At 29.0% G+C, this 11,291-nt stretch overlaps 1 protein-coding gene and 1 long non-coding RNA gene across 6 annotated transcripts in view; one reads left to right on the forward strand and one right to left on the reverse strand.

The window, feature by feature from the left end:
• The window catches only part of LOC120431258 (uncharacterized), a 127,014-nt gene that overhangs the window by 74,111 nt on the left and 41,612 nt on the right, over window positions 1–11,291 (forward strand). The window lies entirely within an intron of this gene.
• On the reverse strand, window positions 3,768–7,537 carry LOC120431252 (uncharacterized). The gene is made up of 2 exons (XR_005607838.2): window positions 7,289–7,537; window positions 3,768–4,561 (listed from the first exon to the last, which is right to left on the reverse strand). It is a non-coding gene; the product is annotated as an uncharacterized LOC120431252 (long non-coding RNA).

The following is an 11,291-nucleotide window of genomic DNA, read 5'->3' on the forward strand; positions in this document are numbered from 1 at the left end:
CCTCAAATCTCATGTGATACTTTGTCGGAGAAGCAGTCGATTGGGCGGTCTCTATCACTCAAGTATCGGACTAACATTCCCATCCACTTCCCCGTGACTCTACCACTGGTCGTGGCCGGCACCGGTATTGATCAGCATGATAGGGGCCTTTGAGAAGTTGCGAAGCGAGGAAAGATAGCACCCACTCATCTTCCACGGCTCGTGGATGTAACTTCTGGAGGTCCTGGTCAATAACGGAGTAGCAACTGCGGGTGGGCACCTATGCTTATGCTTATGCTTATGCTTAGGGTTAGTGAAATTTCACGATTTCGCGGACAGCGTGAAATCCGCGAAATTTGGCTTTTTCCGCGAAATCCCGTGATTTTTTTTGTTTGTGTGAAAATGTAACGATTTTTCATAAAATAACTTATCAAACTTAAAAAGGAATAAAAATAATGTTATGAACTACTGTAGAATTAAGCGGGTGAATACCCTGGTTTTATTACTGATCGCGCGAGAGATCAATTTCCCAATTCTACTAGCCTAATTGTGATCCACAAATAAATGTTATTCTGTCCCTGTCTGTCCCTGAGATGAGCAGAGTGAGCAGAGGTGATCCTCGCTCTTGTTGATCCCCCCCCGGCTCGCTTCTCATGTACTGTCCCCTTTAGATTATAGTTAGAAATAAACTGCCGACTACGCCAGACGGTTACGCGTTTTAAAATAAACGTTTTTCTGTTCGCGCAATAAAATTGTTTTAGTTCGCGTAGTTTAAAAACGGTGTTTTACTGCGTCCGAAATCTCCCGAACACACGCGCGAACATTTGGTCCTTCGAACCGGATCTGAAGGATCCGGTCTGATCAGGTTCGGGACACTTCGCGAAACGGACAGTTCAGTGCGCGAAGTGTTGGCCTGCTCGCGAAGAGCAGCGCAAAGTGTACGGTGCAGAAGCGCGCCTGGACAGTTTTGGTGCGTGATTACGGGCCAAACACTCAATATTACGCCCATTTGAAATGTTAGTCTTGATTTTAAATTTTTGAAAATATTTTTTTCAAAAAGATCGGAAAATTTCACGAATGTTTCATGTTTTAACATTGTAAATCGGACCTATAGTTGCTGAGATATCGACATTAGAAAATGGTTAAAAAAAAAAACATCAATTTTCTTGTTTTTTAACCTTTGCATGGCAATATCTCAGCAACTATGGGTCGTATCAACAAAGTCCAATAATGCAAAATATAGAGAATTTTCTCAGCTTTTCAAAAATATTTTTTTCAAAGGTGGGCAAACATGAGCACTATTTTTTAAAAATGAAAAACTGCGACTATTTTCAAAAAAGTTACCTAAAATGCTTATATCTTGAAAACGGTGCACTTTATCAAAAATTCACTAAAGTACTTTTTGATTGCAAATTTGATTTTACATCGAAAAATGAAGTTGCAACATTTTTGCGACCAATATTTCGATTTTTTGAAAAAATCTGTAGTGATTCAAACTCGGTCAAAGATTTTTTGCCCATTCTGGAAATTTCTGAAAAGTTGGCATTTGATGTCCTCTAAAACATATCAAAAAATAAAAAAAAAAATTAAAAATAGTGTTTTTTTGCAAATTAAGTTTTAGTGACAAAAAGTTAAATTAAAAATCACCAAAATTTTTTTTACCGTGTATCATTTTTTTTCAGTGTAGTCCATATCCATACCTACAACTTTGCCGAAGACACCAAATCGATCAAAAAATTCCTTCAAAAGATACAGATTTTTGAATTTTCACATATCATTTTTGTATGGACAGCTGCCAAATTTGTATGGAAAATTATATGGACAAACTAATGATGCAAAATGGCTTCTCTGAGCATACCGAAGGCACCAAAAAAAAATCGAATGACCGAAATCTCAGAGAATTGCTCTAATACAAGGTTAATGATTTTTGACGGTTTCGTAGACGGCGTGAAATTCGTGAAATTTATCAATTTCCTCGAATCATTGAATGCAAATATGGGCAAAAAAATAAATAAAAAATATATATATTGAAATAACAAGCCATAGTTTCAACATTTGCATGGAAAAAGTGTTTTAAATGCATTTTACACTAGTTCAGTAGTTTTGCAACCATTAGTTTTCAAAAAATTTAAGATTTGACGAAAACAAAAATTTTAGCAAAAAAAAAAAACATTTTGCGATAACAAACATCGAATTTTTTTTTGTGCTATTTTATTTGAAAGGTATAGTTTTGAAAGAAATTAAAAGAATCAAGCTTTGTTTTATTCAAAATAAAATTAGGATTATTTTTTTATCTTTGGAATCATATTTTAAAAATATAACATTTTTTTTGGGCCTGTTCAATTTTAACGATGTTTGTTTATTAGGGTGGATGATTCCCTTGAAAGTTGATAAATACTCCTTTTTGTTTTCTGTTTTCATTTAGAATAAAAATTTCGATTTTGTTAAAAATTATATTATTTTTGCAAAATGTTTATAAATTTAGTTTTTGACAAATGAGCTAAAACCCTTAAAAAATATGTTTAATGGGATAAATGACGCAGAAAATTCAATTTATTTTACTCATTTTGACTGGACAAATCTAGCTTTGATATGAAATTCGATAAAATGTAAAATGATATAACAGAAGCAAATCAGCGAAATCATTTGAGCTTTGTTAGTCGAATATTAAAAGAGCAGTTCAGTAAATGAGAATACGCGTGCCCTACATTTTGTTTCAAAATATATATATTATTGGATGGGCTAATAACCAGGAGGATTTTTTTTGAAAATTGGAAGAATTTTTTTTGTCGCATTCAAATTTAGTAAAGATTTTTTTACATAATAATACATAATGAAGCATAAAAAGTAGTTTCTGTGATTTAAACATAGAATTTTCAGAATTATTTTAACATTTTTCAAGTTCCGCGAAATTTGCGTGAAATTTGGTGTTTTGAAGTTGAGGTCCCCGTGAAATTTTCAATTTTGGAGCGTGAAAAATCACTAAGCCTAATGCTTAAAAAAAGCTACCTAAAGGAGCAAAATTTGCATTACCTGAAGATATAATTGAACCATTATCATGTTTCTTTAGCATAACAACTGCTTGTAATGCTTGGAAAAACTAATAAACCCTATTCACCTGACATTTGCTGTAATTTTTTAAGTGAGCCTAAGCTGTCTTTTCTTTTAATTATTTTTCTTCAGTGCACTTTTTTTTTTAAATTTTGACATAATCTAAGAATTTATATGCTAAATATATCTCAAAACAAACCTAACTTTTTGTAGTAATTTGAAATTGTGTATGTGCTGAGCGACATAAACATCAAACAAAATTTTAAACAGTACCTTACCGAGTGTCCCTGACATAAACATTTTTCTATTATCTCTAAGAAAATACATTGTACGCTTTCATATATATATATATATATATATATATATATATATATATATATATATATATATATATATATATATATATATATATATATATATATATATATATATGTATATATATATATATGTATATATATATGTATATATATATATATATATATATATATATATATATATATATATATATATATATATATATATATATATATAATATATATATATATATATATATATATATATATATATATATATATATATATATATATATATATATATATATATATATATATATATATATATATATATATATATATATATATATATAAGTTATGTACGGGGTTCCCGGGAAGCGGGCCATGTTGGCTGCTTCCCGGCCCGTGGGGAGGTTCGGACGATTAACTTCAGCACTGCACTGGTTGAAGGATGAAACTTGACTGCTTTATTATTTCAGAAAGAATGCTTCGTATGACAAGTCTGCAAGTGTTGGTGCAATACGGCTAGGGGTGCCAGGCCGTAACTACCCCATCGTTAGACTCGAATCGTCTCGATTCGACTTTAAAAAACTGTTTTAGTTTTTTTTTTCTGAGTTCCACTGATGTGCTCGAGTTGCTGCGGAGTTCGTCCAAGGGCGGATGCCTGACGTATCGAGGACATCACATTCCCAATGACTGTTCCAGGCTAGACGGAGTCCTGACGTGTCGAGGGCCTCACAAATCTAGTTGTCTGGAGCCCCGGGATGGCAACAGGAAGGATTCCTGACGTATCAAGGATATCACATTCCTAGCATTTGGTTAATGCGGCTCAGGCTCATAAGAATTATGAGAATTTTCTGGTTTGATTTAAACGATTTCTTGCTAACTTGTCCTACCAAACTTAATTCTAACAGCGATATTCGGTGTACAGTTTCTTAGTAGCATCCATCAGAATTTTCGCAGGCTAAGGCTTTTGGAAGGGACAAAAGCACTTGGGTTGAGGTTGAGCTATGTCTGCTCTCTCCTCAATCACGGCATAAAACCCTTTTTTTTTTGTTCTTTTCGTTAACGCCACAATGATTACAAATTTTACAATTACAACTCATTCTTCATATCCATTACTACCTCTCCAACGCTGGTTAGGTTCATTGGGGAGAAATTAGCCTGGTTGTTTTGCACGTCTGCTGCTTTCCCTAGACGTGGTTACCAAGCGGGTGTTGAGTGAATATGGTGGAAGTCTAAAAGTAAAAAGCGTTAGAAATATCAAATAAAGAAAGGAATGAAGATGCTATTGATTTTTTTTTTTTCGATGCTGTTTGCCTGCCAGTCCTCGGTTTCGGCTCGTGATTATCATCCTGATTCTCTATGGATCAAAAAATATTGGTTAATATTCGATGTTTATAGTGAAAGTAAAAGACAGATAACAGTAGAGATAGACAACTTACAACAAGTACACAAAATGTTACACAGATAATGCCAATATAACGACTCCTCCATCGTCAAACAAAGGTGCATTTTCTCTTTCAGCGTTATGGTAGTCATGATGCTGTTTTTGTGTATTTGATACTTATTGTAAAAGTAAAAGGCGGATGAAAGTAAAGTAAATAGCTTACATTTAGTAAATAAAATGTTTAACAAAAATGCCAATGAAAATCTTCAAATTGGGGCTCCAATTGAGCAACACGACCATATGATAATATTGTGCGAATCGACCTCGGATAATTTGTTGAAAACAGAATTAATTTCAGGAAAAAAAAATACATCATGCTTTGTAACAATTGCCCGTCCATTTTTTTTTTCTTTTTTTTTTTTTTTTTTTGGGTTAGGGAATTTTAAAAGTAATGTGAAAACACAATGGTGAAAAATTGTCAAGCTAGTTCGTAATTTCAAATTACAAATTTTCAAGTTTGTAATACTGAATTACAAACATGAAAAAAAAATAAATATTTATATTGAATGTAATCTAAGATTACGTAATCCTCGATTACAATTCACTTGTACCCTTTGTATTTCCATGTAATAATGGATTACAATAAAATTACACAACATCTCAATTTTTAAAGTTTTTAAAAAAAAATTAATTTTTAATTTTTAATTTTTAATTTTTAATTTTTAATTTTTAATTTTTAATTTTTAATTTTTAATTTTTAATTTTTAATTTTTAATTTTTAATTTTTAATTTTTAATTTTTAATTTTTAATTTTTAATTTTTAATTTTTAATTTTTAATTTTTAATTTTTAATTTTTAATTTTTAATTTTTAATTTTTAATTTTTAATTTTTAATTTTTAATTTTTAATTTTTAATTTTTAATTTTTAATTTTTAATTTTTAATTTTAATTTTTAATTTTTAATTTTTAATTTTTAATTTTTAATTTTTAATTTTTAATTTTTAATTTTTAATTTTTAATTTTTAATTTTTAATTTTTAATTTTTAATTTTTAATTTTTAATTTTTAATTTTTAATTTTTAATTTTTAATTTTTAATTTTTAATTTTTAATTTTTAATTTTTAATTTTTAATTTTTAATTTTTAATTTTTAATTTTTAATTTTTAATTTTTAATTTTTAATTTTTAATTTTTAATTTTTAATTTTTAATTTTAATTTTTAATTTTTAATTTTTAATTTTTAATTTTTAATTTTTAATTTTTAATTTTTAATTTTTAATTTTTAATTTTTAATTTTTAATTTTTAATTTTTAATTTTTAATTTTTAATTTTTAATTTTTAATTTTTAATTTTTAATTTTTAATTTTTAATTTTTAATTTTTAATTTTTAATTTTTAATTTTTAATTTTTAATTTTTAATTTTTAATTTTTAATTTTTAATTTTTAATTTTTAATTTTTAATTTTTAATTTTTAATTTTTAATTTTTAATTTTTAATTTTTAATTTTTAATTTTTAATTTTTAATTTTTAATTTTTAATTTTTAATTTTTAATTTTTAATTTTTAATTTTTAATTTTTAATTTTTAATTTTTAATTTTTAATTTTTAATTTTTAATTTTTAATTTTTAATTTTAATTTTTAATTTTTAATTTTTAATTTTTAATTTTTAATTTTTAATTTTTAATTTTTAATTTTTAATTTTTAATTTTTAATTTTTAATTTTTAATTTTTAATTTTTAATTTTTAATTTTTAATTTTTAATTTTTAATTTTTAATTTTTAATTTTTAATTTTTAATTTTTAATTTTTAATTTTTAATTTTTAATTTTTAATTTTTAATTTTTAATTTTTAATTTTTAATTTTTAATTTTTAATTTTTAATTTTTAATTTTTAATTTTTAATTTTTAATTTTTAATTTTTAATTTTTAATTTTTAATTTTTAATTTTTAATTTTTAACTTTTAATTTTTAATTTTTAATTTTTAATTTTTAATTTTTAATTTTTAATTTTTAATTTTTAATTTTTAATTTTTAATTTTTAATTTTTAATTTTAGATTTTAAATTTTAAATTTTAAATTTTTAATTTTTAATTTTTAATTTTTAATTTTTAATTTTTATAGAACTCTTTTGGTTTTGGATATTTCGTTGCAATCGCGTCAGCGCGACGACCATGTCAAAGCATTTTCTGCTGACCATCGTATCGTTCAAATATCGTCTTCTTTCCTACGCGGTGACGACCGTTTCAAAGCATTTTCTGCTGACCATCGTATCATCCACATATCGTCTTCGTTCATACGCGGGGGTTTTTTTTCTTCACTTAAATTTACGGCAAAATCTAATTTTGCCCTATACTAAAACCTTATAGCCTGTGTCGACTACGATTTCGCAATATCGACACAGGAAATTGCTGGTTAACCAGACTTTTTGCCCTAAATTTATTGCAAAATCTAATTTTGCCCTATGCTAAACACTTATAGCCTGTGTCGACTACGATTTCGCAATATCGACACAGGAAATTGCTGGTGAACCAGACTTTTTGCCCTACATTTATTGTACTAAAACTTAATAATTACTTACCTTAAGTCTCGGTAATTCACCGAGACGACCGACTGCGCCAGTTATGTACGGGGTTCCCGGGAAGCGGGCCATGTTGGCTGCTTCCCGGCCCGTGGGGAGGTTCGGACGATTAACTTCAGCACTGCACTGGTTGAAGGATGAAACTTGACTGCTTTATTATTTCAGAAAGAATGCTTCGTATGACAAGTCTGCAAGTGTTGGTGCAATACGGCTAGGGGTGCCAGGCCGTAACTTATATATATATATATATATATATATATATATATATATATATATATATATATATATATATATTTATATATATATATATATATATATATATATATATACACCATTTTGGTGCACTAGAACAGCGATTCTCAACCTTCTTCTAGGTTGGTACCCCCTACCATGTAAATCAAGTAGCCCCGGTACCCCCGTTGAGAATCGCTGCACTAGAAGAAGGCAAACTAAGTAGATTCACCACCGCCAGAGTTGGCCACCGATGGAAACTGAGGCTTCAATTCGGTGCGGAGTGAACCCGGCAGGCTGTGCTGTTTTTGTTTATGTGTTTTATGTCGGTAATTGCGTGTGTATTAGTTTGTTTATGTGGGGGATGTGGTTTGCAAAAGAATTTGGAGGAGGTTTTTTCGCGATCGACTTTTGCACCTGTCACAGAAGAAGTCCGAAGAGGAATCCTCGTTGCCGGTATGGCCACCATCATTCAGCTTTACGGAAGCTCTACAATCTCCAGATTCTTCCTGTGGCAGACGGTACTAGTTTTGCCTGTTGACATATGCATCTCGCGGAAGAGGAGCTTTGCAGTCGCAAGGTATTATTTATTTATCACAGCCCCCAATGTTTTTGTTCTGCTGCACCTTGTCCCCTCCGTCAAAAGCCCGGTTCAAATATTTTTTTATTTTCAGCCTCTGAAGGAGGACGAGGCAAAACGGTGCAATCTAATAAGCAGCTTCGTTTTGTAACTGTCTCCAGCGGAACGGGTCCTACCTATTTAGCAGCACCATCTTCCACCGGAAGATTTTGGGGCCTCCATCGTTCCGGTAGCCATCATTTGCATTGGACAAATCCGGTCATTTCGACAACGGAATTCTCGTTTTTATTCAGATAAGTATTGTTTGCTTACATTTTGTAGAAGTTACATTTAATAATTATTGTAAAGGCGGAGTATCTTTACAAAAATGATTTACATTTTCATTTTAGAATTGATACTTTGTGTTCTCTTCTCTTTCACAGGACAGCAATTTCTGGACAACCATCATCATATCATAGTATTCATCATAGGGAATTGATTGGATGGATTTAGAGATCATTTACAAAGTATGTTAAAAAATATTGTTATGTGAACATATCACTTTTTATCAATTGGATATTCAATACATGTCAATTCCCGTTTTTTTTAAAAAGATAATGGGTCTTAATTGAAAACATTCATGGTGTTAATTTTTGAGATATTACCCTTAAAACTACTTTTGAGAAAAACTTCTTGCAAATTGTAATTCTCGCTTACTTTTTAAAAAGGTCCTATGTAAATAGGAAACTCATGGCGCTTTGGTGGTTTTGAAAAAGTAATCTAGAATTATTTATTGGCAAAAATAAAAAGTAATCTAAAAATATGCAATTCAGCATTTCAATAAGACGTTTACACCAGTTGTATGATTCACGTTTTTTTCATTCGTATTCAGACATATTTTCGTTTTGCAAAATCATCTTCAATCAAAGTCATCTGGTTTATGGTACCCATGCTTATTAATGTTAACCCCAAATCAAACAAAACAATCAATTTATGTAAATAAGTTAGACTCTAGTACATTTATATATTTTCAGAAAAAAAACACCAATATATCACTTGTTTTCATAGTTCTTTTATGTTTTCAGATGACAGTTTTGACATAAAAAAAACTTCTTCTGACTATTTTTTGTAAACAGTGCATTGGGCTTACACACTTACCAAAAATCATGATTTTCTGAGTTCAATATCCCACTTTTCATACGATTTTTTGAGTTCAGGTACTACAACCATAAAAATGGTTAATCATATGAAAAGTGGGATATTGAACTCAGAAAATCATGATTTTTGGTAAGGGTGTACTCAGTTCAGATAGCGCGATGCACTTTTACTTCAAAAATAAACCCTTTTAAGTTTTCTGTCGAAAAATACCATCTGAAAATAAAAATGTATCATGGGAAGTTGCGAATTATGGATTTGTAAGATTTCTTCACAAATCACAACTTTTCATGATACATTAATGTTTCTGGATGATATTTTTACGAACAGTTTTTTTCAGGCAAAAACCTGAACCTGTCATGATTTTTTTATGTTTCTGGATGATATTTTTTCGCACCAATTTTTTCAGGAAAAAGCAGAATTGGCCATGATTATTTCATGTTCCTGGATGATATTTTTCGGTACCATGACATGATATTTTTAAGTTCAAAATGTCAACTTGGTTTGATATTTTTTTGATGTTTCGTAGAGTAACTCATGTTACATTTTATGTTTCTACATCTCTTAAGTCAAGCGTTCTGGAAACATGTCATCTTCATGTTTTTGGCAACATGACAAGTTTACCTTAAGATGTAATTTTCTGATCGGGCTTTCAAATAAAATAGCACAAAAAAAAAATTCGATGTTTGTTATCGCAAAATGTTTTTTTTTTTGCTAAAATTTTTGTTTTCGTCAAATCTTAAATTTTTTGAAAACTAATGGTTGCAAAACTACTGAACTAGTGTAAAATGCATTTAAAACACTTTTTCCATGCAAATGTTGAAACTATGGCTTGTTATTTCAATATATATATTTTTTATTTATTTTTTTGCCCATATTTGCATTCAATGATTCGAGAAAATTGATAAATTTCACGAATTTCACGCCGTCTACGAAACCGTCAAAAATCATTAACCTTGTATTAGAGCAATTCTCTGAGATTTCGGTCATTCGATTTTTTTTGGTGCCTTCGGTATGCTCAGAGAAGCCATTTTGCATCATTAGTTTGTCCATATAATTTTCCATACAAATTTGGCAGCTGTCCATACAAAAATGATATGTGAAAATTTAAAAATCTGTATCTTTTGAAGGAATTTTTTGATCGATTTGGTGTCTTCGGCAAAGTTGTAGGTATGGATATGGACTACACTGAAAAAAAATGATACACGGTAAAAAAAAATTGGTGATTTTTAATTTAACTTTTTGTAGTAATTTGAAATTGTGTATGTGCTGAGCGACATAAACATCAAACAAAATTTTAAACAGTACCTTACCGAGTGTCCCTGACATAAACATTTTTCTATTATCTCTAAGAAAATACATTGTACGCTTTCATATATATATATATATATATATATATATATATATATATATATATATATATATATATATATATATATATATATATATATATATATATATATATATATATATATATATATATATATATATGGCATTTGAAAGGCGACACAAATCGCTTCACGACAAAGGACTAAGTTCTTTGTCAAAATCGCATAAACTTTGTATTATTCATTATAATTGCACTCTCAGAATCCCCCTTAAAAGGTGCTAAAATCTGTTCACAAAATTGGTATGTCTCTTTGTACGCCTCTCAAGTTGTCGGTTCATACTACACTAAAACTAAAACCCCCACTAGCGCTATTATTTTTTTGGGACATAAACGAGGAGAGTGCGCAAATTGGGGAGCGTTATTTTGTAGTTTAAGTTTAAACCGGGGGTGCGTTATAAGGAGGTTTCTTGTTTTGGAGTTCTGGCACAAATGGTTTTGAGCGAGGGGCGTGACATTGGCCTTAACGTATTAATTTTCACATTTAATATATTAAGTCGAAAGGCAAAGCCGCGGGGCCTGCTAGTTGGCGCGAAAAATCTCATATATATATATATATATATATATATATATATATATATATATATATATATATATATATATATATATATATATATATACAGCAATTCCATTTGAAAAGAGCCTAAACCAAAAAAAAAGTTCTCCGATCG

Source organism: Culex pipiens, unplaced genomic scaffold, assembly GCF_016801865.2.
Source record: "Culex pipiens pallens isolate TS unplaced genomic scaffold, TS_CPP_V2 Cpp_Un0004, whole genome shotgun sequence".
Classification (NCBI taxonomy): domain Eukaryota; kingdom Metazoa; phylum Arthropoda; class Insecta; order Diptera; family Culicidae; genus Culex; species Culex pipiens.